The sequence below is a fragment of the Hippocampus bargibanti genome, linkage group LG11 (assembly GCF_051943395.1).
Source record: "Hippocampus bargibanti isolate YZ-2025 linkage group LG11, ASM5194339v1, whole genome shotgun sequence".
Taxonomy (NCBI): Eukaryota; Metazoa; Chordata; class Actinopteri; order Syngnathiformes; family Syngnathidae; genus Hippocampus; species Hippocampus bargibanti.
In genome coordinates, this window is record NC_142744.1 from 2,650,001 (window position 1) to 2,675,275 (window position 25,275).

At 37.2% G+C, this 25,275-nt stretch overlaps 1 long non-coding RNA gene and 1 other non-coding gene across 2 annotated transcripts; both read right to left on the minus strand.

Annotated features, from left to right (window-relative positions):
* Nucleotides 1-10,875: 10,875 nt before the first annotated feature.
* Nucleotides 10,876-10,947, minus strand: trnaa-ugc (transfer RNA alanine (anticodon UGC)). Its single transcript has one exon. It is a non-coding gene; the product is annotated as a tRNA-Ala (tRNA).
* Nucleotides 10,948-21,259: 10,312 nt separating this feature from the next.
* On the minus strand, nt 21,260-25,275 carry LOC148891126 (uncharacterized). The gene is made up of 3 exons (XR_016116509.1): nt 24,746-25,275; nt 23,832-23,855; nt 21,260-21,450 (listed from the first exon to the last, which is right to left on the minus strand). It is a non-coding gene; the product is annotated as an uncharacterized LOC148891126 (long non-coding RNA).

Consider the following 25,275-nt stretch of genomic DNA (forward strand, 5'->3'; position numbering starts at 1 on the left):
ACAAAATACACCTTATTTTATGTATAATAAATGTGCTATGGCATTATAATTAAAGAAATAAACTGTACTATATAATAAAGTCATTTTATTTACCTTTGTGATGGCCGTTGATGACTCGTCATTTTGAAATGAGTTCATGTTGAGAAAAAAAAGTGATTTCATTCGCGTTATACAGTGATAACTTGGCTTACGAACTTGATTGGTTCCCAGACAGTGTGTAAGTGTGTGAGGCGAAAAGTGTGTATTCCAAACATTAATTTCCCATAGGAAACCATTAAAATGAGAATAATACGTTCCCAGGTCCCCATAAAAAATAATTTTCTACTTTCTAAACCTTTATAACTACACAAAATACACCTTATTTTATGTATAATAAATGCGCTATGGCATTATAATTAAAGAAATAAACTGTACTATATAATAAAGTCATTTTATTTACCTTTGTGATGGCCGTTGATGGCTCTCGTCATTTTGAAATGAGTTCATGTTGAGAAAAAAAAGTGATTTCATTCGCGTTATACAGTGATAACTTGGCTTACGAACTTAATTGGTTCCCAGACAGAGTGTGTCAGGCGAAAAGTGTGTATCCCAAAAAAGAATTTCTCATAGGAAACCATTAAAATGAGAATAATCCGTTCCCAGGTCCCCATAAAACATAATTTTCTACTTTCTAAACCTTTAAAACTACACAAAATACACCTTATTTTATGTATCATAAATGTGCTATGGCATTATAATTAAAGAAATAAACTGTACTATATAGTAAAGTCGTTGTATTTACCTTTGTGATGCTCGTTGATGGCTTGATGGAATGGATAGCTTTTTGCATAAAGTGTCTCAAGGAGCTCTGGGCTGTACATCTTAGAAGATGTGATATTGCAACAGCAACAGATACAAGCAGACACACTAGAAACGTCATTAATAGCTGGTTCACTTGCTTGTCTTTTCATTTCAAATTGAACTGATGGCTTGTGCGGGTTATTTGTGGAGCCTGATTGATGGGATATTTTAACCTTGCAGTGTACCTTGCCTTTGGCCTATCAATAAAGTTGAAACGAGTCTAAATTTCACTGTGTTTTCTGTCCATTTTCTCACTCTCACTCTCTCTTTCTGTCTGAAATGGAGACAGTGGTTGCTTATAGTTGTGCGACCTGTTGTGGCTCAATTTTACTTCATGTTTTGAAGAAAATGGCAGCATTTTCCAGTGTATAAGGCACACCGGAGTATAAGGCGCACCCCCAATCAATGGTGTATTTTTAAACTTTTTCCATCTATAAGGCGCACCGGACTATAAAGCGAATCTTAAATGAAGAAAAAATGTTTTCCAAATATATTATATAAAGTTTTCTATATACAAGGCACACCACATTATAAGCTGCAAGGCTGAGGTGATGTACTAATTCTTCAAGAAGCGGGGACGAGTGTATTGGTGTTGACAGTAGTTGCGGCTCAATATAAGGCGCACCGCCGTATAAGGCGCAGGGTCATCTTTTGAAGAAAACGAAGGCTTTTGAGTGCGCCTTATACACCGGAAAATGCGGTACCCATTGCACGATTTTATGACTACGTCAATTTTCTTTGTCTCCATGACAAAACGGAACGATTGTTCAATTTAAAGTGTGTGTGCGCGTGTGGGTAATGTACTCAAATGAAGAACGATACAAGTATGTCTCATTTGCCGTGGAAATACCCCCCCTTATGACCCCCCCCCCCATTTCCACTGCTTTGAAATGTTCATTAAGGAATAAATCAAATGAGGCATGACGGAAAACGAGACCGCGGTGGAAATTCAATTTGTATTCATAACAGCCACAAGCGAGGAAGGTGATCATTCACTTGACTTGTTTTACTCACATTGTGGTTGTTTCGTGCTGAGTTATTTAAAAGGCCGCGATTATTTTTCCGTAGCTTCAGTAATGAAGCTTTTTTTTTTTTTTTTTTTTTTTGCTTAATTATTTGTAAACATTAACTAAACTTATTTTGGCTTTTTGTTTCTCAACGACGGTCGACATGTTCGAGTGGCGTTGGTGAAAGCGAAGAATGAAAACGATTGTGTGGAATACGGGCTTGTCGAGATTAGCAATAATAATAATAATAATAATAATAATAGGAAGAAGAAGGAGAAGAAGAAGGAGAAGAAGAAGGAGAAGAAGGAGGAGAAGGAAAAGAAGAAGAAAAAGAATGAGAAAAAGGAGACGAAGGAGACGAAGAAGAAAAAGAAGAAAAAGAAGGAGAAAAAGTATGAGAAAAAGAAGGAGACAAAGAAGAAGAAAAAGAAGAAAAAGAATGAGAAAAAGAAGGAAACATAGAAGAAGAAAAAAAAGAATGGCAAAAAGGAGACAAAGAAGGAGACAAAGAAGAAGAAAAAGAAAAAGAATGAGAAAAAGAAGGAAACAGAAGAAAAAGAAGAATGACAAAAAGAATGACAAAAAGGAGACAAAGAAGGAGACAAAGAAGAAGAAAAAGAAGAAAAAGAATGAGAAAAAGAAGGAAACAAAGAAGAAAAAGAAGAATGACAAAAAGAATGACAAAAAGGAGACAAAGAAGGAGACAAGAAGAAAAAGAAGAAAAAGAATGAGAAAAAGAAGGAAACAAAGAAGAAAAAGAAGAATGACAAAAAGGAGACAAAGAAGAAGAAAAAGAATGAGAAAAAGAAGGAGACAAAGAAGAAAAAATGAGAAAAAGAAGGAAACAAAGAAGAAGAAAAAGAAAAAGAATGACAAAAAGAATGAGACAAAGAAGAAGAAAAAAGAAAAAATGAGAAAAAGAAGGAAAAAAAGAAGAAAAAGAATGACAAAAGGAATGACAAAAAGGAGACAAAGGAGGAAAAAAAGAAAAAGGAGACGAAAAAGAAGAAAAAATGAGAAAAAGAAGGAAACAAATAAGAAAAAGAAGAAGAGAAAGAATGACACAAAGAATGACAAAAAGGAGATAAAGAAGGAGACAAAGAAGAAGAAAAGAATGAGAAAAAGGAGACGAAGAAGGAGACGAAGAAGAAAAAATGAGAAAAAGAGCGAGAAAAAGAATGAGAAAAAGAAGGAAACAAAGAAGAAAAAAAAGAATGACAAAAAGAATGACAAAAAGGAGACAAAGAAGAAGAAAAAGAAGGAAACAAAGAAGAAAAAGAAGAAATGAGAAAAAGAAGGAAAAAAAGAAGAAGAAAAAGAATGACAAAAGGAATGACAAAAACAATGACAAAAAGGAGACAAAAGAGAAAAAAAGAAAAAGAAGGAGATGAAAAAGAAGAAAAAATGAGAAAAAGAAGGAAACATAAGAAAAAGAATGACACAAAGAATAACAAAAAGGAGATAAAGAAGGAGACAAAGAAGAAGAAAAGAATGAGAAAAAGGAGACGAAGAAGAAAAAATGAGAAAAAGAGCGAGAACAAGAAGGAAAAAAAGAAGAAGAAAAAGAATGACAAAAGGAATGACAAAAACAATGACAAAAAGGAGACAAAGGAGACAAAGAAGAAAAAGAAGAAGAAAAAATGACAAAAAGAATGAGAAAAAGAAGAAAAAGAAGAAAAAAAAGAAGAAAAAGAAGAAAAAAAAGAAGAAAAAGAATGACAAAAAGGAGACAAAGAAGAAAAAAAAAGAAGAAGAAGTAGAAGAAGTCAAAGAAGAAAAAGTAGAAGTAGTGGAAGTAGAAAGAGTGAAGAAGAAGAAGAAGAAAAAGTGTACGCCACAATTAACCCAACAGATTGAGCTCGTTACATCCATTTACTCGTCCGGAGATGACAATGCAGACGACAACACAGCTAGTCATCCCACAAGCTAATAGAAACCCCACAAACCCTCTGTTAGCTTGTGAGTTGGCTAATGGCTAGCGCTTCCCGGTGGGTTATATTCCCGCTATTGGAGACTTTAATTGTATTTATTCGTAAGCTTCAAACATGGAGGGTTGACATAAGAAGGCTGCATACGTTGTTGTTGTTGTTTTTTTTTTTTTTTTTTTTTTAGCGGATGTGGTTTGATGAAATGAGCGGATATGCTCGTAGCAGATGGAAGCGGAGACGTCAAGTTGATGTTTCATGCTTTCGCACAAGCCGCGTTTTATCCACGTGCTTGGGGGGGAAAAAAATGAAATGAAAACATGATCTTGTTTGGCATCCAAAACATAACAGTAGTACGTTATATGCGACATTATAGTCCATTATATGAATCAATCATGAGTTTTGAAAGGCGGTTATGAATAAAATGTGTTATTACAATACAAGACATATTGATTTATATTGCGCTTTAACAACATCTGAAGCTGGAACAAAGCGTTTAATAAGGACAATTTATTATTTTGATTGAAATGTAAATGAAAATGTACATTTCTCCACTGCAAGACTAATAAAGGCTGATCCAATCCAAGAAATTATTATTATTATTATTTAAATTAAATGTAAATGTAAACTTCCCTACAGCGAGACTAATAAAGGCTTATCCAATCCAATCTTATTATTATTATTATTATTATTATTATTATTATTATGTAAATGTCTCCATTGTGAGACTAATAAAGGCTAATCCAATCCAATTTATTATTATTATTATTATTATTATGTAAATGGACATTATCCACTGCGAGACTAATAAAGTCTTATCAATCCAATCAATTATTATTCGTATTAGTATTAGTATTATGTACATTTCTCCACTGTGAGACTAATAAAGGCTTATCAATCCAATTTTCTGATGATTATTATTAATATTATTATTATTATGTGAATTTCTCCATTGTGAGACTAATAAAAGCTAATCTAATCCAATTTATTATTATTATTATTATTATTATTATTATTACTATTATTATGTAAATGTAAATTTCTCTACTTCGAGACTAATAAAGGCTTATCAATCCAAATAATAATAATAATAATAATAATAATAATAATAATAATAATTATTATTATTATTATTATTATTATTATTATTATTATTATTATTATTATTATTATTATTATTATTATGTACATTTCTCCAACTAATAAAGGCTAATCCAATCCATATTATTATTCTTATGGCTATTATTATTATTATGGCTATTATTATGGCTATCATTATTAATATTATTCTTTTGTTTTCTCAGCATCTGTTGTATGCGTCTCCCCAATAAACAGGCCAATTTCAGTTCATATTGTCATTCACGAAATTGTGTGGTGAGTCTAAAATCCTCAAATACTGTCTTGGAGAAGAAAAAAAACACAAATAAAAGTATCTCTGGTCGTTGTCGTTGCTCCAAGTCACCTCATAAACCGATGGATCCCTTCTCCACTTTAAATTTTCACGATGGGGTAAAGAACAATAAACATATTTAGAGCAAGGCAAGGCAAGGAAAATGGGAGATGGCGAAAAGAGGATAAGTTGTCGCCTGTACCGGAGATGTGCCAAAATCCATTACCTAAGTGTTCTTTATCTTTCCCCATATGTTTTTTTTGTTGTCTAATCTCGCCCGGCAAATCCTGGTTTCACAAAACAAACACACGGATCAGCTGTGTGTCAACTCGCCAAGCAAAAACAGCGCACAGACGCACGCTTGCAGCGCGGCATAGCGGCCGAATGCCAAAATTGCAAACCAAACCCGGACGCGTGCCGACGCATCCGCCTTTGGATGCATCGAAAATGGCGGAAGAGGGGATGATTTGGGAAGATAATCAAACAGCAGCCAGAGGAATTGAAGGGAGACGTCTAACTCGACTTTGGCCCCTTGCTATCCTTCAGTGTTCTCTACCCCCCCCCCCCCCCTCGCCTTCTTTTAAGGAGGATTGGAGTTGATTCGGCACAATCCACCCCAGTTCAGGAAGTAGAACGAGAGGGACTCAGGGAAATGCGGGATCACGGACGGACTTTCCCAGTGGGAAATCGTATCACAATAGCGGTTTGGACTGCGATCAGATTGAAGCGAAGGGATTAAAAAAAAAAAAGGGAGAACTCGGGCTCAGTGGTAAACTTTTCCATTGTAAAAGGGGGCGGGGTAGGCTGATTTAGGAGAAGAAGAAGAAGAGACGTTGTAGCGATGTTGCTAGCTGAATGCTAACGCACAAAGTAAAAGGGCGCACACGGGCTAATGAAAACATGATCATTGATATTTTGTTTCAAAAATAGATAAACTGATCACGCATTTGATCGACGTAATAATCAATGTGTCTATTCAATTGAACCATTTTGGTCAACTCATTCACTGCCAGACATGTGTGAATAATAATATTATAATAGTCAATGGTGTATTTTATTTATATAATAATTATACAATAATACATTGATATAGTACAATGATAATAAGTCAAAGGCATATTTTATTTATCTTTTGCAAAGAATGGCACATCTCACCCTCCCCCTGCTACCCTAATGAGGATTAACTCTTATGGAAAATCATAATAATATACAATAATATAATGATATAATAATAATAATATTCAATAATATAATAATAATAATAGTTATTTCAGTTTATTTGCTCGGTTTTATTCGTATTTATGTTACTTTCGGGATGAGTGAACGCTGGCGCGTGTGGCTGCCGCTGCTCACCCGCAGAAGAAAATAACCTGTGATATATAGTTGCTGTCTATTAGCTAGATAGCTGTCTAGCTATCTATCTATTAGCTACCTAGCTCGCTAGCTAACTATTTATTAAATACCTATTACCTAGCTAGCCTTCTATCTATTTGAATTATTCCAGGTTGAGTGAACGCTGGCGCGTGTGGCTGCCACTGCTCACCCACAGAAAAAAAACTTCATCCCGTGACTGTAAATTGACCTCGAGAGTTTTGAAAGACGCTTAAAAATACAATGTATTATTATTATTAAAACAACTTGTCCCACTCGCTATATGCACTAACATGCTAGCCAATTCAGTGCTGATAAGTGAATTGGCATCTGGCGTTGACTTTCTTCACGATTCCCCCCTTCCAACCCCACATGCCGCCAAAGGCGAAAGTTATGCGGCGATCGGGCCGGCCCATTAAGCCGAGCAGCAGCATGCTGTGTGAGCAAACATCCCTAATCACAGTTTCTCTTTGAGTCCTAATGAGCCTCCGCTAATTAGCCTTCTCTCACCACGTCAATTGTTTCTTTCTCTAACCCCCCCCCCTCCCATAGCCCCCCTCCACTCAGTCTGGCCTCATTTATCTCATATAGATTAGTGTGTGTGTGACTGTGTGTATGTGTGTGAGAGGATGCTAATCAGGCTATTGAAAATCATCAGTAGTTAAAGTGAGGGTTTAGTATAGAAAGTCATCAAAAATTAAAGGGGCTGCTTTTTAATATATATATATATATATATATATATATATACAGTGAGACCTCAACTTACAAACTTTTTGTCTTACAAACATCAAATTTATGAAAATTAAACCTTATAATAAACACTATTTTCACAATACACACCCACCACGGCTGGCGGAGTGATCTGTGGCGGAAGCACACGACCGAACAGCACCAGAGGTTAAGTTACCAACAGTCCTTATGGAAGGTGACTCTCCTTCCATAAGCCATCAACGACCATCAAAAAGGTCAATAAAACTTTATTTTACAGCACAGTTTATTTCTTTAATTACAGTCGTCATGTAATGCGCCTCTCTTTCCAAACAATAATTCCCTTTGACCATCAAGCCATAAATGACCATCACAAATGTAAATAAAGTGACTTTATAATAGCACATTTATTATACATAGAATAAGGTATGTTGTGTGTAGTTTTAGGGCTTATTTAGTTGAAAAGTATATTTTATGGAAACCCGGGAACGGATTATTCCCATTTTAATGGTTTCCTATGGGAATTTTTTTTTTGAGATACACACTTTTCACCTTACACACTCTGTCTGGGAACAAATTAAGTTCGTAAATTGAGATCTCAGTGTATATATATCGGGTTTGGATGCTTACATCACTTTGGAGCAAATAGAACTTTCTAATTTGGACTTTGAAATACTGACTTCCCCTCTCTTGTTGAGCCCAAGAAAAAAAAAAAGTCTAAAAAAAACAACTGGACTTTGTCGAACACATAAAACCACATGAAAAATAACAGTCGAGGACTGGAGAGGAGAGATTCTCCATTTTAAAACTGGGAATCCATTTTGAGTTTGTGTCTACTAAAAAGTGCGTTGTGGACTCTGTGCTGTTGACAAAGCTTCGAAAATATCTAGCTTCCAAAATACTATTAAAAGATAAAGAAAATGAAATGTAATAATAGTAATAATAATAAATACATTTAATTGCTAGGCGCCTTTCAAAACTCTCAAGGACACTTTACAGTCACAGGATTTTTTGTGTGTGCAGGTGAGCAACAGCCGCCATTCACGGCAGTGACGCCATGGTTGGGTTTTTTTTTTCGGCTAAAAACAGCTCACTATACATGATCGTGTTTTTTTTTGGCCAAAAAACGCCTTATTATCCATGGTCGTTTTTTCGGCAAAAAATGCCTTACTATACATGGTCTTTTTTTTCGGTAAAAAACGCCTTACTATACATGGTCGTTTTTTTTCGGTAAAAAAACGCCTTACTATACATGGTTGTTTTTTTTCGGCAAAAAATGCCTTACTATACATGGTCGTTTTTTTTTTCGGCAAAAAATGCCTTACTATACATGGTCGTTTTTTTTCGGTAAAAGAACGCCTTACTATACATGGTCGTTTTTTTCGGCAAAAAATGCCTTACTATACATGGTCGTTTTTTTTTTCGGCAAAAAATGCCTTACTATACATGGTCGTTTTTTTCCGCAAAAAAACGGCTGACTATACATGGTCGTTTTTTTCGGTAAAAAACTGCTTACTATACATGGTTGTTTTTTCGACAAAAATGCCTTACTATACATGGTAGTTTTTTTCGTGGTAAAAATGCCTTAATATACATGATCATTTTTTACGACAAAAAATGCCTTACTATACATGGTTGTTGTTTTTTTCGGGTCAAAAACGCCTTACAATACCTGGTGGTTTTTTTTCTGCCAAAAACGGCTTACTATACATGGTAGTTTTTTATCGTGGTAAAAATGCCTTACTATACATGGTTGGGGTTTTTTTCGACAAAAAATGCCATACTATATCAATATCGGTTATATCGATAGTACTGCTTATTACGATACTATTTCTATGAACTCAAGGAGAAAATTACATGCCCGCAGGATCGGATATATCGATAGTCCGGTTATATTGACATTTTTTCCGACTCCCGAGAATATCGATATAACGAGACTTTACTGTACATGGTTGTTTTTTTCGTGCTAAAATGTCTTACTATACATGGTATTTTTTTTCGTGCTAAAAATGTCTTACTATACATGGTCATTTTTTTCGACAAAAAATGCCTTACTATACATGGTTGTTTTTTTCGGGTCAAAAACGCCTTACTATATATGGTTGTTTTTTTCGTGCTAAAATGTCTTACTATACATGGTTTTTTTCGTGCTAAATATGCCTTACTATACATGGTTGTTTTTTTTCGTGCTAAAAATGTCTTACTATACATGGTCATTTTTTTCGACAAAAAATGCCTTACTATACATGGTTGTTTTTTTCGGGTCAAAAACGCCTTACTATACATGGTTGTTTTTTTTCGTGCTAAAATGTCTTACTATACATGGTCATTTTTTTCGACAAAAAATGCCTTACTATACATGGTTGTTTTTTTCGGGTCAAAAATGTCTTACTATACATGGTTGTTTTTTTCGTGCTAAAATGTCTTACTATACATGGTCATTTTTTTCGACAAAAAATGCCTTACTATACATGGTTGTTTTTTTCGTGCGAAAAACGCCTTACTATACATGGTTGTTTTTTTCGTGCTAAAATGTCTTACTATACATGGTTGTTTTTTTCGTGCTAAAAATGCCTTACTATACATGGTTGTTTTTTTCGTGCTAAATATGCCTTACTATACATGGTTGTTTTTTTTCGTGCTAAAAATGTCTTACTATACATGGTCATTTTTTTCGACAAAAAATGCCTTACTATACATGGTAGTTTTTTTCGTGGTAAAAATGCCTTAATATACATGATCATTTTTTACGACAAAAAATGCCTTACTATACATGGTTGTTTTTTTCGTGCTAAAAATGTCTTACTATACATGATTGTTTTTTTCATGCTAAAATGTCTTACTATACATGGTCGTTTTTTTTTCGGGCAAAAAAATGCTACTATACATGGTTGTTTTTTTTCGTGCTAAAAATGCCTTACTATACATGGTTGTTTTTTTCGTGCTAAAAATGTCTTAATATACATGGTTGTTTTTTTCGTGCTAAATATGCCTTACTATACATGGTTGTTTTTTTTCGTGCTAAAAATGTCTTACTATACATGGTCATTTTTTTCGACAAAAAATGCCTTACTATACATGGTTGTTTTTTTCGTGCTAAAAATGCCTTACTATACATGGTTGTTTTTTTCAGGTCAAAAACGCCTTACTATACATGGTTGTTTTTTTCATGCTAAAAATTTCTTACTATACATGGTTGTTTTTTTCGGGTCAAAAACGCCTTACTATACATGGTTGTTTTTTCATGCTAAAAATGTCTTACTATACATGGTTGTTTTTTTTTCGTGCTCAAAATGTCTTACTATACATGGTCATTTTTTTTCGACAAAAAATGCCTTACTATACATGGTTGTTTTTTTCGGGTCAAAAACGCCTTACGATACATAGTCGTTTTTTTCTGCCAAAAATGCCTTACTATACAAATGGTTGTTTTTTTTTTTCGACAAAAAATTACTTCCCATACAAGGTCGTTTTTTTCATGCTAAAAATGCCTTACTGGTTTTTTTTTCTGCCAAAAGAGCCTTCCTATATATGGTGGTTTTTTTCTGCCATGTTTTTTCGGCTAAAAATCCGGAACTATCCATGGTCGTTTTTCTATCAAAATAGAAAACCTTGATAGTCTCACATACAAAAATGGAGATGCTGGGGATCGAACCCTGGACCTCATACATGCAAAGCATGCGCTCTACCACTGAGCTACAACCCCATTTGAATGGTTTGAAAACACCTTTCTCTGATTACAAGCAATCAGATTACCTGTAATTGGATTACTAATAATTGGGTTATTTTAATCTGATTACAGACAATCAGATTACCTGTAATCAAATTACTAGCAATCAGATTGTGAGTGATCGGATTACAAGTAATCTGATGACAAATAATGATATTACAGTAATATGATTACAGACAAGCAGATTAATGTAATCTGATTACTAGTATCAGATTACTTGTAATCTGATTACTAATATCCTTACTGATTACTAATATCCTTACTATACATGGTGGTTTACTGTATTACAGTAATCTGACATTTGAATACTTGTAATCAGATTACGACATTCCAATTATTTGTAATCCGATTGGTTTGTAATCCGGGCTAAAAACGCCTTACTATACATGGTGTTTTTTTTTTTTTTTTGGTAAAAAACGCCTTACTATACATGGTCATTTTTTGACAAAAAATGCCTTCCTATACATGGTTGTATTTTTTTGTGCTAAAAATGCCTTACTATACATGATCATGTTTTTCATGGTCGTTTTTCATTCAAAATAAGAAAGCCTTGGATAGTCCCACGCAAAAAGATGGCGAAGCTGGGGATTGAACCCCAGACCTCACATATGGTCAGCATGCACTGTACCACTGAGCTACAACCACATTCTATGGGTGTGAAATCACCTGACTCTGATTACAAGCAATCAGATTACCTGTAATCTGATTACTAGTAATCAGAGTGATCGGATTACAGGTAATCTGATTATAGTTATCATATTACCTGTAACCGGATAACTAGTAATTGGATTATTTTAATCTGATTACCGACAATCAGATTACAAGTAATCTGATAATCAGATTACCTGTAATAATCAGATTAATGTAATCTTATTAGTAGTATCAGATTTCTTCCGATTACTAATATCCTTTCTATACATGTTTTTTTTTCAGCTAAAAACGCCTTACGATACATGGTCATTTTGTTCAGGCAAAAAAAAACGCCTTACTATACATGGTCCTTTTGTTCAGGCAAAAAACGCCTTACTATACATGGTCATTTTTTTCAGGCAAAAAATACTTTACAGATTACTGTAATCAGATTACAATAATCTGATATTTGAATACTTGTAATCAGATTACTACAATCCAATTATTTGTCATCCGATTTGTGTTTTTTTCGGCTCAATATGCCTTACTATATACACGGTCAATTTTTTTCGTGTAAAAATGCCTTACCATACATATTTTTTTTTCAATGAAAAACGCCTTACTATACATGGTCCTTTTGTTCAGGCAAAAAACGCCTTACTATACACGGTCATTTTTTTCAGGCAAAAAACGCCTTACTATACATGGTCATTTTTTACAGGCAAAAAACGCCTTACTATACATGGTCATTTTTTTCAGGCAAAAAACGCCTTACTATACATGGTCCTTTTGTTCAGGCAAAAAACGCCTTTCTATACATGGTCATTTTTTTCAGGCAAAAAACGCCTTACTATACATGGTCCTTTTGTTCAGGCAAAAAACGCCTTACTATACATGGTCCTTTTGTTCAGGCAAAAAACGCCTTACTATACATGGTCCTTTTGTTCAGGCAAAAAACGCCTTACTATACATGGTCCTTTTGTTCAGGCAAAAAACGCCTTAGTATACATGGTCATTTTTTTAGGCAAAAAATGCCTTACTATACATAGTCTTTTTTTTTTACCAAAAAAAAAACAAAACGCCATACTATACATGCTCATTTTTTTGACAAAAAAAAAAAAAAAAAAACGGAATACTATACATGCTCATTTTTTTGACAAAAAAAATCCTTACTATATGGTCGTTTTTTTTGGCAAAAAATGCCTTACTATATTGGTAATTTTTTTTCTGCTAAATATGCCTTACTATACATGGTCATTTTTTTCAGGCAAAAAAACGCCTTACTATACATGGTCCTTTTGTTCAGGCAAAAAACGCCTTACTATACATGGTCCTTTTGTTCAGGCAAAAAAAACGCCTTACTATACATGGTCCTTTTGTTCAGGCAAAAAACGCCTTACTATACATGGTCATTTTTTTCAGGCAAAAAATGCCTTACAGTCTTTTTTTTTGACAAAAAAAAAAAAAAAAAACGGAATACTATACATGCTCATTTTTTTGACAAAAAAATCCTTACTATATGGTCGTTTTTTTTTTGGCAAAAAATGCCTTACTATATTGGTAATTTTTTTTATGCTAAATATGCCTGACTATACATGGTGGTTTTTTTCGTGTAAAAATTCCTTCCCATACATGTTCGATTTTTTCGGTGAAAAACGCCTTACTATACATGATCATTTTTTTCAAGCTAAAAACGCCTTAGTATACATAGTCATTTTTTTCGACAAAAAAATCCTTACTATACATAGTCGTTTTTTCGGCTAAAAACGCCTTACTATATATGGTCACTTTTTTCGGCTAAATATGCCTTACTATACATGGTGGTTTTTTTGTGGAAAAATGCCTTACCATACATGGTCGTTATTTTCCGTGAAAAATGCTTTATGGTCTTTTTTTTTCAGTCTAAAACGCCTTACTATACATGGGCGTTTTTTGGACAAAAACACCTTGGTCATTTTTTTCAACAAAAAATTCCCAACTATACATGGTTGTTTTTTTCGGCTAAAAACGCCTTAATATATATGGTAATTTTTTTCGGCTAAATATGCGTTACTATCAATAATTTTTTTTTGGGGGTGTAAAAATGCCTTACTATACATGGTTGTTTTTTTTCGACGAAAAACGCCTTACTATACATGGTCATTTTTCAGGCTAAAAATGCTTTACTATACATGGTAATTTTTTCGACAAAAAACATCTGACGATACATGGTCGGTTTTTTTTTCCGGCTAAAAACGCCTTACTTCTCATGGTCTTTTTTTTACAAAAAAACACCTTACTTTACTTGGACTTTTTATTTGTACAAAAAATGCCTTACTATACATGGTCATTTTTTTATCAATCAATCAATCAATCAATCAATCAATCAATCAATCAATCAATCAATCAATCAATAAATCAATCAATCAATCAACCAAAGTTGAAACGAGTCCAAATTTCACTGTTTTCTGTCTGTCGTCTGCTTGTCTCTTGAATGTTTAAACCACTCCCCCTCACTGCTGTGTTCTTGACGAATCACGCGGCTTTAACCGAAGACTGGGGGCGGGGATTAGAGGACCAAAATGAGTCGGCTGCCATTTTCTTGTTTGTGGCGCTCATTGTGGCGCTATGTGTGTATCCCAAAAAAAAAGTTTGTATACCAAGGTAAAAGTTCATAAATTTAACGTTCCTAAACCGAAAAGTTTGTAAGCCAAGGGGTTCGTAAACCGAGGTATCACTGTAATCAGCAACCTGACGTCGTTGCTTTTCTTTTCAAATCCAGTCATGGGTCAAGTCACTTTTTCGCGGCACCCCTTTGGCAACACTGAAATTGGAACACGTCAGCCGTCTTGTTTTTTGGAGTTCCTCCAGTGAAGGAAGTCACTAATGGCTCGTTGAGCTGCCGTAAGACTCGTCGGGCCTGGAGGGCGGCCGGTCGCAAACCATATCTCACACGCTATCGATCGACTCTCAGCTAAGTGTGACCCACAGCTCTTCATTCCTTCTCTCCTTGTTAGTGATCCTTTAAAGTTCTAAGTGCACTCCCATCAGCTGAGTCGTTATTATATTGATCTGCTGTAGCTCCACCGGCTGATCTATGCTCCGGGTCTCGCCAAGACCTCGTCGTTGTTGCTGATAACACACTTGTTGCCGTGGAAATGAACTGCCGTTGCAGTCAATGTACTGTCAAAGGTATTTTATACACCAGAGCAAAAAGATTCGCGGCCTCTTTGCAGGTCTGTCTCCATAGATTGATTGATTTTTTTTTCCTGTAACATATTTCTTGGCGACTTGTAAAAAAGAAAATCTAACATTATTGTGAAATTTAATGATGTTGCGTTCACTCAACCCGGAAGTAACTCAAATAGATCGAAAGCTAGCTAATAGATAGCTAACAGACAGCTAGCTGGGCCTTCACTCAACCCGGAAGTAACTCAGATAGAAAGCTAGCTAGCTAAAAGACAGCTAATGGATAGCTAAGTAACTCAGATAGAAAGCTAGCTAGCTAAAAGAATGCTAACAGATAGCTAGCTCGGCCTTCACTCAACCCGGAAGTAACTCAGATACAAAGCTAGCTAGTTAATAGATAGATAATAGACAGCTAGCCAGGCTTACACTCAACCCGGAAGTAACTCAGATAGAAAGCTAGCTAGCTAAAAGACAGCTAATGGATAGCTAAGTAACTCAGATAGAAAGCTAGCTAGCTAAAAGAATGCTAACAGATAGCTAGCTCGGCCTTCACTCAACCCGGAAGTAACTCAAATACAAAGCTAGCTAGTTAATAGATAGATAATAGACAGCTAGCCAGGCTTACACTCAACCCGGAAGTAACTCAGATAGAAAGCTAGTTAGCTAATAGACAGCTAATATGTAGCGAAGTAACTCGGATAGAAAGCTAGCTAGCTAAAACATAGATAACAAATAGCTAGCTCTGCCTTCACTCATCCTGGATGTGACTCAGACACAAAGTTAGCTAGTTAATAGATAGATAATAGACAGCTAGCCAGGCTTTCACTCAACCCGGAAGTAACTCAGATAGAAAGCTAGTTAGCTAATAGACAGCTAATATGTAGCGAAGTAACTCGGATAGAAAGCTAGCTAGCTAAAACATAGATAACAAATAGCTAGCTCTGCCTTCACTCATCCTGGATTTGACTCAGACACAAAGTTAGCTAGCTTATAGATAGCTAAGTAACTCGGATAGAAATCTAGCTAGCTAATAGATAGCAAACAGATAGCTAGCCAGGCCTTCACTCAACCCGGAAGTAACTCAGATAGAAAGCTCAATAGCTCATAGACAGTATAATAATAATAATAATAATAATAATAAATTTCGTTTCCAAGCGCCTTTCAAAACTCTCAAGGTCACTTTACAGTTACAAGATATTTTTTTCTGTGGGTGAGCAGCGGCAGCCACACGCGCCAGCGTTCACTCAACCCGGAAGTAACTCAAATAGATAGAAAGCTAGCTTGCAAGCCAATATATAGCTAATAGCTAGCCAGCTAGATAGCTAGCCAGTCAGCCAGATAGCTATTGTACGGTATTACAGAAAAGCCCGAAAATAATGAATTTGGTGTGGTAGCGCCTGCCTGAGGGGAGTCACTAGAAAAGGTGGTGGGCAGGGTGCGGAGGGTCCAGTAGGATTTTCCGCGCCCTTGTTTTGATTCTTGCAGAGTGCAAGTTCTCGAGAGTGGGTACACTGAAATACTGTAATTGCCAAAAACCTTCTTGTCACTCCCTAAAATTGCATTTGTCTTTTTATAAAGTGCCTTCCAAAAGTGAGTTCACACCGTAGGCAGGTTCCTGTTCTCGGGAAAAACCGTCGTGATGGGTGTCAGGCGGTAACAAATGAGGTGGACAGGGCAACAGGGCAGAAGATTGCTGCATTCATCACGAGAGAAATAGATCATGTCAGCGTTGTCTGTTTGGCCCATGAGTGCCGTTATGAGCCCACAAGGGGAGGGGGAGGGGTGCTTTATCAAAATGCAACTGTAGGAAATGAGGCCTTCATGACAACTAATAGGTTTTAGGTGTAAGCGCTGGCTGAGGGGCTTGTCGATCGATGTGGGGCGGGGTCCTACGCAGGAGAGAAGCAAATTGCGCCATTTTGAAAGTGAGAATGACATTGTATAGAACGGGAATGAAAGTTATTCAATGAAAGATCGGCGGTATGGGACGCAAATGCATGTTGTTAGCTAGGCGCGGGGGAGGGAATATGGATGGCAATTGTAATACAGTGATACATTGGCTTACAAACTTAATTGGTTCCCAGACAGAGTGTGTAAGGCGAAAAGGGTGTATCCCAAAATTAAATTTCTCACAGGAAACCATTAAAATGAGAATAATCCGTTCCCAGGTCCCCATAAAACATAATTTTCTACTTTCTAATTTTCTAAGCCTGAAAACTACACAAAAAATATACGTTATTTTATGTATAATAAATGTGCTATGGTATTATAATTAAGGAAATAAACTGTAGTGTCGGTACAAGTGGCCGGTTTCATCAGCATTAAACACTTGATGAGGAAAGTAACCGTCTTTCACCATCTTGAGGAATGATCCCTTGTAGGTGCTTTCTCTGTGATAATTTTATCTAGTTCCTCATCAGGCTGGGGGCGGGGAATAGAGGGCAAAACCAGTCGGCTGCCATTTTGTTGCGAACGACACATCACTCATTGAGGCAGCTCTGTGGACGAAAAAGGTTCGTATGCCAAGGAAAAGTTCGTATGCCAAGACAAAATGTTCATAAATTTAACGTTCGAAAACCGAAAAGTTCATAAGCCAAGGCGTTTGTAAACCGAGGTATTACTGCATTTTGTAAAATTCAGATCCTGGATTAATTGGCTAATGAATTGGAAAAATATAAAATAAACTCACATTAGTTTTGGTCCCTTGATGCCGACAACAATAAAGTTCGGAATCATCGGCAGATCTTTTGACTGTTTTTTTCTAAGCATTTTTACTATTTTTTCCAATTCAGATCAAATAATAATTTATTTTTCAATTTTTTTATTTTATTTTATTTTTACGATGTGAACACTTTTTTTCTTTGTCATGTGTTGCAATCTGTATTTTAAAAATGGTGGGGGCAAAATGGCAGATTCTCATGTTTCACTCAGTTTTGTTTGCTACTTTGGACCTTTTTTGTTCTAATGACTTTGTCGTTTGAGATTTTTGTTCCCATTGACTTATTTCATACAATTTGTCAAATAGACCCTCCTCCTGCCTGCTAAATTTTTTGTCATGAGTTTCAAACACTGGCAATGACCATATTAATATAACTATGAAACAATATCAATCATGTTCGAAAAGCCACCAATGCGCAAATTTAACTTTGCTTATTGTTGTCATGCCGATATCCATCAAAAATCATTTTGCGTTTTCGCAGGTGTACCTAATGTTGCGGCAGGTGAGAGTACAGAGAAACGCATAGCCGTCGGGCTTCCCCCCAACACAAACACATCAGCGTTAAGACAAAAAAAAAACAAAAAAAAAAACACGACGACAAGCGTCTGGAGAGCCGGCGAGCGCACGCCAAAGGGGGAAAGGAATGATCACATTGAAAATAGCAAACAGGACCGCCATTTCTTTCGGGAAGCGGCTATTAATGATCTTTCATTTGGATCTCATCACCGATACGGGCGGGGGAAAATTGCTTTTCTTTGGCGGCGGAGGAACGTGAGACAGGATAATAGTCAAAACGTGTTTTCGGGAGTGGAGAGAAAGGACGCGGAATGGAGAAATTCCCGGTTGATGGCGATGTCACGAGAGAAGGGGATGAAGAGCGGTGGAGAGGGAGGAGGGAGTGAAGATGGCCAGATTGAAATGGATGACATTGAAAACGACTGGGCTGATTTCTTCGCTCGCACTCAACCTTGCAATGAGGGCAGATCAAACAAAAATAGGCTATCACGGAGTGGTGGTGGTGGTGGGGAGGGGGTGAAGGCGGTGAAGGGTGGGACGCTCGGCAGGCAGACACAAGTGAAGGCGGACATTAAGGTGGCGAATGATGACGCTGTCAGTGAACAATGTAAATGGCGGCGAGCGTCAACAGACGCGCTCGACTGGGCTTGTCTCAGCCACGTGTGCGCTGACAAATGGAATATTTTTGTCACCGCTTAATCAGAGCAAAATGGGCTTGTGCCCACTCGCCCGTACCGGGGCGGGCGCGCGACCCCGTCCGCAAATGATTGCCTGTCGCTCCGCCAACAACCCCCGTCCACGTCCCCTCGTCTCTTCCGTGATGTGTTGTTCGCGAACGAACCGGTTCTTAGAGCCGGATCTCTGAAGTGAACAAACAAGGAGCCGGAAATGGGAGGCGCCTTTTTTTTGCCCCCGCCCACAGTCTTCGGTAAAAGCCGCATGTGATTGGTCAGACACATGCAGCAGTGAGGAGAACGAGGAGTGGTTAGAAAAACAGAAGCACACTGTGAGTAGCACATGAAAAAGGGCTTTCTGATTCTGAAAACTTTCTCAAAGAATCATACTGTAATCAGATAGTGATACCACGGTTTACGAACCCCTTGGATTACGAACTGCTCGGTTCGTAAGCCAAGCTAGATAGATAGCCAGATGCGCCAAATAGCTAATAACTAGCTAGCTACATAGCTAGGCAGACAGTTAATAGATAGCTAGCGAGATAGCCAGCCAATACTACTACTACTCCTCCTCCTCCTACTACTACTACTACTACTACTCTCTCTCTTGGCAGTCCATCGAAGTCGAAGATGACATAGCTTCCATTCTTATGTGGGGTATTGGACAGTGGTTATTACTACGACTACGACTACTACTAATAATAATACATTTAATTTCTAAGGTCATTTAAAAACTCTCTAAGACACTTTAAAGTCACGGGATAAGAAAAATAGCTAATAGATAGCAAATATATATATGTATTGCCTTGTATTTTGGACAGCTACCCTTATTTCAAAGTCATATAACTCCAGACCCATATAATTTAGGAATTCTTTCCGATGAAAGAAGAGAAGCTAAGGTTTCTTACACTGAATTGAATGTTTGTCTTCCTAAACCTCAATTGTACTCTTCTTCCCCGTTGTTGCTCTCCATCTCCTTTTGTAGCTTAATGTTCCTTGTGTCATCCAGCCATCTCACAGTAAACTTTACCTTTTACCTGCTCGCTTGCTTCCCTTCCCCGCGGCTCATTAGCATGCTATTAGCATTTCATTAGTGCGGCTCGCCTGCGATTCCGCCCAACTTTGTTCCATAGATCTTCCGTTGTCATTTCTTCAGAACTTTGAATGCACGTTTGATCAAGAAAAGAGTCAATAATGAGTTCATACCACCAAATATGGGCGTTGCACAAAATTAACTTTCTTTACAAACGCATATGACAATTTTGGCCAGCCAAGCGTGTGATGGGGTTGCGCTACCTGTCACAATGGCACCGGCGGGAGGGAGGGTCCACCGACGCAGAGGCGGGTGGAGGTCAGCACTCGGGAAGAAGGTCCTCCGACGGCGGCCAGGGCGCGACGAGAACGCCGCGTCTGCACCACGTTGCCACCGCCTCTTCGTCCGCCAAACTCCGAGCGTGTGTGTTGGGCAACCTCTTCTGGCTTCTCCATTAGCAGGGAGAGTGATTTTTCAACAGCGCGTATGCGTGGGTAGCCGCACGTATTTCGGTCAGCAGCATGACACAGTAATAAAAATCAATAATACAAAATAATATCATTAAACTGTAAACAGTTTGGTAAATAGTATTCAATAGAAAACATTCTTTAAAAACAACAGATTGACATCGTATACTATGCTGTCGTATAAACCTCGCGTCGGACATTTTGAATGCTTTTCGATTTACAAACGTTTGACTTATGACCGTTTTGTCAGAACGGTCGTAAAAGATATAAGATTTATCATTGAACTGTAAACAGTTTGGTAAATAGTATTCAATAGAAAATGTTCTTTAAAAACAACAGATCGACATCGTATACTATGCTGTCGTATAAACCTCGCGTCGGCCATTTTGAATGCTTTTCGAGTTACAACAGTTTCCGTTTTGTCGGAACGGAACCCGGTCGTAAATTGGATGTTACCTGTAATCAATACGGGATTTATAAGCACCTTTCAAAACTTTCAAGGAGACTTTAGTCACAGCATTTTCTGTGGGTGAGCAACGGCAGCCACACGCGCCACCGTTCACTCAACCTGGAAGTAACAAAGTAAAAATACAGTAAAGTCTCGTTATATCGATATTCAAGGGAGTCCGAAAAAATATCGATATAACCGGGACTATCGATATATCAGACCCTGTTTGCATGTAATTTTCTCCGTGCGTGCATAGAAATAGTATCGATATATCCGATATCGATATAACGAGACTTTACTGTAATAAATATGACAACACAGACACTCATACTTCAGCACTTTCTGTACCCTCTTTGTGACATGAAGCAGATAGCTAAGACTGTATATAGCTCGCTAGATAGCTGCCAGCCAGCTAGACTGCTAATAGCTTAAGACAGTATATAGCACTCTAGATAGCTATCTAGATAGGTAGTCAGCCAGCTAGATCGCTAATACCTTGCTAATAGATAACTAACAGATAGCAAATAGATAGCTAGATAGGTAGCTTGATAGCTAGCTGGACTGTCATAATTTATGATGTAACAGGAACCCTAACCAAAGTTGAAGGCGAAACAGAGACGGCGGACATCTTGCGATGGTTTGAACACTTTATTCAATGTAAGACAGGCGGCCGGGAGAAGAACGCGCGCAGCGGCCTGGTTTCGCATCCGTCCGCGGACAAGCGGCCCCTTCTCAGCCCCCGCGGCCCACCAAGATGGCAACGATGGGCAGCACCACCGGGAGCAGCCCGCTGCTGCTCAACTGGCCACAGCCGTTGTTCCCACCTGGTGTGGCGGTGGCCCCAGTGTCATGGAAGAGAGTAGCAGTCAAAAGGCCAACAATGGACGACGAAAGAGAACAGCAGAGCCGTGACGTGAATTTTCTGTTCGCCGCTAATGCCACATGGGCCATGATCGATTTTTCTTTCACTCGTCATAAGGCGAAGCTCATCGTGAAACTACGGAAGAGGATTGGGCCACTGAAGAAAACAAATATAAGGTTGTCAAGATTCAGACTTTTTTCTCTGAATTCTGACTTTATTCTCAGAATGAGTCAAGTGAGAATCTGAGAATAGTCAGAATTCTGACAATAAAGTCAGAATTTGCACTTTAAAGTCAGAATTGAATCAAGTCACCATCCTCATTTTTTTGTTTCCTGACATCAGAAAAACATTTTATAGCATCTAAAATACCCAAAACAAAAAAGGCTGATATTTTTAGTCAAATGCAAAGCACCAAAAAAGAGTCCCAAAACTACTTCAAAATGAACCCGGAAATAGCCAGTTTCAGAAGGTTTCGCCCCCTTGTAAGTGACGTTACGCCACGACGTCTAGCCTTGCTCTAGAATCAAAACAATGGCTTCAGATTCGGAGAAGATGCTTTCTTGTTACTCTCATCCAGTTATGACTATGATTCAAATACAGTAAAGTCTCGTTATATCGATATCGGTTATATCGATAGTACTGCTTATTACGATACTATTTCTATGAACGCAAGGAGAAAATTACATGCCCGCAGGATCGGATATATCGATAGTCCGGTTATATTGACATTTTTTCTGACTCCCGAGAATATCGATATAACGAGACTTTACTGTACATGGTTGTTTTTTTCGTGCTAAAACGTCTTACTATACATGGTTGTTTTTTTTTGTGCTAAAAATGTCTTACTATACATAGTCATTTTTTTCGACAAAAAATGCCTTACTATACATGGTTGTGTTTTTCGGGTCAAAAACGCCTTACTATACATGGTTGTTTATTTCGTGCTAAAATGTCTTACTATACATGGTTGTTTTTTTCGTGCTAAAAATGCCTTACTATACATGGTTGTTTTTTTCATGCTAAAAATGTCTTACTATACATGGTTGTTTTTTTCGGGTCAAAAACGCCTTACTATACATGGTTGTTTTTTTTTGTGCTAAAAATGTCTTACTATACATAGTCATTTTTTTCGACAAAAAATGCCTTACTATACATGGTTGTGTTTTTCGGGTCAAAAACGCCTTACTATACATGGTTGTTTATTTCGTGCTAAAATGTCTTACTATACATGGTTGTTTTTTTCGTGCTAAAAATGCCTTACTATACATGGTTGTTTTTTTCATGCTAAAAATGTCTTACTATACATGGTTGTTTTTTTCGGGTCAAAAACGCCTTACTATACATAGTCATTTTTTTCGACAAAAAATGCCTTACTATACATGGTTGTGTTTTTCGGGTCAAAAACGCCTTACTATACATTGTTGTTTATTTCGTGCTAAAATGTCTTACTATACATGGTTGTTTTTTTCGTGCTAAAAATGCCTTACTATACATGGTTGTTTTTTTCATGCTAAAAATGTCTTACTATACATGGTTGTTTTTTTTCGTGCTAAAAATGCCTCACTATACATGGCTGTTTTTTTCGGGTCAAAAACGCCTTACTATACATTGTTGTTTATTTCGTGCTAAAATGTCTTACTATACATGGTTGTTTTTTTCGTGCTAAAAATGCCTTACTATACATGGTTGTTTTTTTCATGCTAAAAATGTCTTACTATACATGGTTGTTTTTTTTCGTGCTAAAAATGCCTCACTATACATGGCTGTTTTTTTCGGGTCAAAAACGCCTTACTATACATGGTTGTTTTTTTCGTGCTAAAATGTCTTACTATACATGGTTGTTTTTTTCGTGCTAAAATGTCTTACTATACATGGTTGTTTTTTTCGTGCTAAAAATGCCTTACTATACATCTTGTTTTTTTCGGGTCAAAAACGCCTTACTATACATGGTTGTTTTTTTCATGCTAAAAATTTCTTACTATACATGGTTGTTTTTTTTCGTGCTCAAAATGTCTTACTATACATGGTCATTTTTTTCGACAAAAAATGCCTTACTATACATGGTTGTTTTTTTCAGGTCAAAAACGCCTTACGATACATAGTCGTTTTTTACTTTTTAACCTGTCACATACTTTCAGAGATGAAGTGAATGCACGTCAATGATGTCCTTTGAAATTGTGTATGATCAATCGCTTTGGCTGCATTTGTGTGTACTTAACACACCGATAGAAATGATTCAAAATTCCTCCATTAATTCAGATCGACGATATTCAATCGCGATGCGTGATGATAAGATTGGACATGTGTATTTCTTTTGCTTTAATGTCTGCTTTCGGTTCTTACCTGCTCCAACACTTGTGGTGTTGTCTGTTGGAAAACACATCAATCAATGATCAAGTTAAGCACACCTCAATCAATGATCAAGTAAGTACAAAGCGATTTAATCCGTCGGCGCCAACTGATGATCGCTATTCCGAGGGCTGTTAAGTGTGTGTAAAGTGTCCTTGAGAGCTTAAAATGTCATGTAATCTTCTTATTACTATTGAGGTCAACAATTGATGTGCAAAGACAAATTGCCGTTTCGACAATTTTCTATTTTTAGCCCTTATCGCCAATTGGCCCAGTTTTTTTTTTTTCCACTGGTCATCATGCAGACGAGCGTTTGAAATCCATCCGCATCCACGATATACGTTGGAAACGTGACGCACAAAGATGGACGGACGCGTCCAGACGTTTTTGACGCAGTTATGTGTACTCGTTGCTCTCTCCACGATGGTAAGGGAGATACGGTGTTGTGGGATTCAGATAAGAAACCACGAGACAAGCGGTGATGTACGTCTTGACTAATCCGTGGTTTACTTCGAATGCCCTGGGGCAATACAACAACTTCCTGTCCAACAATGTAAATCGGTCCGACACGAAACACTAACCGAAGCAGGAGTTCCTTGTTTAAATCAACATTTTAAATGTTTACCATTTGCGAGTTGCTTTACCTGTAACCAAAATATTAAATAAGGTACTTTTTAACCTGTCACATACTTTCAGAGATGAAGTGAATGCACGTCAATTATGCCCTTTAAATTGTGTGTGATTAATCGCTCTATTTCTTTTGGCTGCATTTGTGTGTACTTAGACACAGATAGAAATGATTCAAAAGTCCTCCATTAATTCAGATCGACGGTATTCAATTGTGATGCGTGATGATAAGATTGGACATGTGTATTTCTGTTGCTTTGATGTCTGCTTTCGGTTCTTACCTGGCAGGTTTGTCACTTGGTCATTCCCTGTTGGAAAACACATCAATCAATGATCAAGTTAAGTACAAAGCGATTAAACCCGTCGGCGCCGACTGACGATCGCTCTTCCGAGGGACTTGAAGAATGGCAAGAACTCGGTTCTTGGCTTGACCTATGCTTGTCTGACTGTTAAGTGTGTGTAAAGTGTCCTTGAGAGCTTAAAATGTCATGTAATCTTCTTATTACTATTGAGGTCAACAATTGATGTGCAAAGACAAATTGCTGGTTTGACAATGTTGTATTTTTAGCCCTCATTATCAATTTGCCCCGATTTTTTCACTGGTCATCATGCAGACGAGCGTTTGAAATCCATCCGCATCCACGATATACGTTGAAAACGTGACGCACAAAGATGGACGGACGCATCTAGACGTTTTTGACGCCGTTAGGTGTACTCGTTGCTCTCCACGATGGTAAGGGAGATACGGTGTTGTGGGATTCAGATAAGAAACCACGAGACAAGCGGTGATGTACGACTTGACTAATCCGTG